This window comes from Tamandua tetradactyla, chromosome 8 (genome assembly GCF_023851605.1).
Source record: "Tamandua tetradactyla isolate mTamTet1 chromosome 8, mTamTet1.pri, whole genome shotgun sequence".
NCBI lineage: Eukaryota > Metazoa > Chordata > Mammalia > Pilosa > Myrmecophagidae > Tamandua > Tamandua tetradactyla.
Window position 1 is genome coordinate 20398926 of NC_135334.1, and position 3815 is coordinate 20402740.

The window sequence follows — 3815 nt, forward strand, 5'->3', positions numbered from 1 at the left end:
GTGCCCTCCCAGCTGAGAGAGAAACCCTGATCGGACATTTTTATAGTTTTGCCTTAATTGGGACATTTCCATGGCCTAAAGACTGTAAACTAGCAAACTAGAACAGCTATAGAAATCACTGGGAACTTAAGGGGTGCCTTTAAGTAAGGCATATCGATGCCCATCAGAAGACCCCCTGCAAGACTCAGAAGGTGATAGAATCACCAAGAGGATGTCTGCATGTGCTCACTCATGATGAGTACCTGGATCCATGAAATGAGAGGAAACAGTGGAGCTGCAATGATGGAGATTTGGGCTGATTCTAGACATATTCCTCTTGCACCCTCTGAGGCACAAAATGCCAACAAGAACTGTTCTGTCTGCCAACAAGGAGGAGACTGCAGATGGCTATGGGGCAGATTCCCTGGGGGTGGGGGTGGGGGTGGGGAGCAGCTCATAGCTGACAACTTGATTTCACTGGATAACTGCCACTAGCAATGGGGATGGGGGGGAGATGTAGGTCTAAAAATGGGCCGTCAGGAATAGACACTTACTCTGGACTGGGTTTTGCATACCCATTGGTAGATGCAAATCCTCAAAACACTATAAAAAGACTGGCACAGAAGATACTGTACCAATTTGGGCCACCCAGTTACATTTCATCAGGCTATGGAATACAATTTTTTGGTCCATGGTGTCCAACAATGGGCTAAGAGACATAGCATCAAATGGGCTTATTTTGCATTTCGTCCTCAGAGTAATGGTTTAATAGAGAATTGAAACTGGTAATGGAAACATCTGTAGTGCAAGATGGGGAAATAAAAGCATGAAGGGCTGGCTTGCATACTTTCAGGAATTTGTGCTCACACTCAGTGCGAGAGGGGCCGAGAAAGCGTCCCCACTGGGGAGAAGCCTCTCTTTTTCTGGGGGATGTGGGAAAGAGGGTAGGGGAGAGGATGCTGGTATGACCACACAATCCTTCTCCACATCACCTCAACTTCCTTTTTTCCTACATGGTGCAGTGGTCCCAGGGCCAAGGAGGCAACAGTGAGTGCTGGAAGCAGGAATGATCCGTGAGTAAGAAATTGTAACTCTGCCCTTAGCCCCCATGTCAGAATTCCTAAGGGCTTGGTCAGGTGGATTGTGCCTTCACCCAATCTGGTAAAATTGGAGTTGGCGGTGAATGTGATTGCATTGCCCAGTGGTCACGATAGCCCACTGGCTCTGCACTCCCATAGCCCTACCTTATACGAATGGGAGTGGATGGAGGCAGTGGCACTTGCTAGACTAGTTTTGCTCCCGGCAGTCTGGACAAGCACAATGGCTGAACCTATCGTCTATTCCAAAGGTGGGAGAGTCTGGGTGAGAACAGATGACAAATGGAAAGAAAGAGAAATAATAGCTGAGAGTAAAAGAATGAATAAATGGGTTACGCAATGGGGGAAATCCAACATTATGGATTTCTTCAAGAGACTCAGAGCAAGAGTACAATTGTACCATATAACTGAAAGGGTAAAGCTATATGTTTGCAAAGATCACCTCTGCTTCTGGACCCTCACGAGGTCGAATGGCAAACTGCAAACCCGATTAGCCTTGCCCTGGGAGACATTTTGGCCATACGATATGATGATGAACTGGACCATTTAAAAAAAAATTTTTTTAAAACATAACAACATACAAACATGAACATTCTTGCCATAAGGTCATTCCATTCTTGGTATATAGTGAATAGCTCACAATATCATCACATAATTATGTATTCACCAGCATGATCATTTCTTAGAACATTTGCATCAACTCAGAAAAAGAAGTAAAAAAAAATTCATACATACCATCTCCTTACCCCTCTTTCATTGATCACTAGCATTTCAATCTACTAAATTTATTTTAACATTTGTTCCCCTATTATTTATTTATTTTTAAACCATACGTTTTACTTGTCTGTTGATAAGGTAGATAAAAGGAGCATCAGACACAAGGAAGGTTTTCACAATCACACTGTCACATTGTGAAAGCTATATCATTATACAATTATGTTCAAGAAACATGGCTACTGGAACACAGCTCTGCAGTTTCAGGCACTTCCCTCCAGTCTCTCCAATATACCTTAACTAAAAAGGTGTTATCTATAAAATGTGTAAGAATAACCTCCAGGATAACCTCTCGACTCTGTTTGAAATCTCTCAGTCACTGACACTTTATTTTGTCTCATTTCTCTCTTCCCCCTTTTGGTCAAGAAGGTTTTCTCAATCCCTTGATGCTGAGTCCCAGCTCATTCTAGGATTTCTGTCCCACGTTGCCAGGAAGGTTTACACCCCTGGGAGTCATGTTCCACGTAGAAAGGGGGAGGGCAGTGAGTTTGCTTGTAGTGTTGGCTGGAGAGAGAGGCCTCATCTGAGCAACAAAAGAGGTTCTCTGGGGGTGACTCTTAGGCTTAATTTTACGTAGGTTTAGCCTATCCTTTGAAGGGGTAAGTGTCATATGAACAAACTCCAAGATTGAGGGCTCGTCCTATTGCTTTGGTTGTCCCCTCTGTTTGTGAGAATATCAGAAATTCTCCACTTGGGTAAGTTGCATTTTCCCTCTTTCTTGCCATTCCCTCAAGGGGAATTTGCAAGTACTTTTTAACTCACTGTCCAAATCACTCTGGGATTTATCGGGGCATCACTCTGGACGAACCTACAAAATCTCATGCTCTACTCAAAGTTCCATGTACTTATGTTGTTCAATTAAACTGTCCACATAAGTTGTATTAGGAACTGCACTAGTCAAAATATAAATTTTGTGCCAAATAAACACTTTTTGCTTTAGTCTCACACATAAGTTAAAATTTTAAAATATTAATGACCATCTATTTTCAACACCCTGCAGTAATGACATTCCTTTGTTCTTCCTCATGCAAAGCATTTTTAAATTTGTACATTTAGTCACTACCATTGTACATTCTAGGCATTCCTAGATTATACCATCTCAGTCTTTATTGTCTATCTTTCCTTCTGATTTTGTTTGTGCCTCCAGCCCTCCTCCCTCTATCATTCTCACATTCAGCTTCGTTCAGTGTACTAACATTATTGTATTATAGTTAAGTGAACTGAACCATTTTTAATGATTAATTGGAATTCTGGTAATGTGCCAATCAGTTCCTTTTTACTCTTGTTTTTTAAAGGTTATACCCACTGTAAAGGGTATCATTTGGGAAGAAACTTTCAAGAGTAACTCCCCACTAGGACATCAGACCATGTGGTGTACAACTCCCAGGAGATTGATTACTGTGCGGCTATAAATTTTGGTGACAGAATGCTTAAGAAGGTCCCTGGTTATGATGGACAAAATACAATGGTGGCTGTGATGGTTTGAAGTTTTATGTACCCAGAAAAGATCATGTTCTTAAAGCTAATCCATTCCTGAGGGTGTAGACCTTTTGATCAGATTATTTCAATTGAGACCCCAGGTGGCTTTTAATCTTCTTATTGCAGTACTTCATAAGAGATGAAATTCAGAGAAGCTGAGAGAGAAAAGCCAGAGAAGCTGAGAGAAGACACAGAGAAAACAGGGAAACCAAAGAAGCAGAGAGGAAGACACTAAAGCTAGAAGTTGGAAGTAACGAAACCTGGGAGAGAAGGGAGAGACTAGCAGATGTCACCATGTGCCTGGTCATGTGACAAAGGAGCTGAGGATCAGCAGTAGCCAGCCTTTGGGGGTAAAGCATCACCTGTTGATGCCTTAATTTGGACATTTTCATGGCCTAAGAACTGCATGCTTGTAAGTTACTAAATCTCCATTGTAAAAGCCAACCTATTCCTGGTATTTGGCAATTTTAGCAGACTAAAACAGTG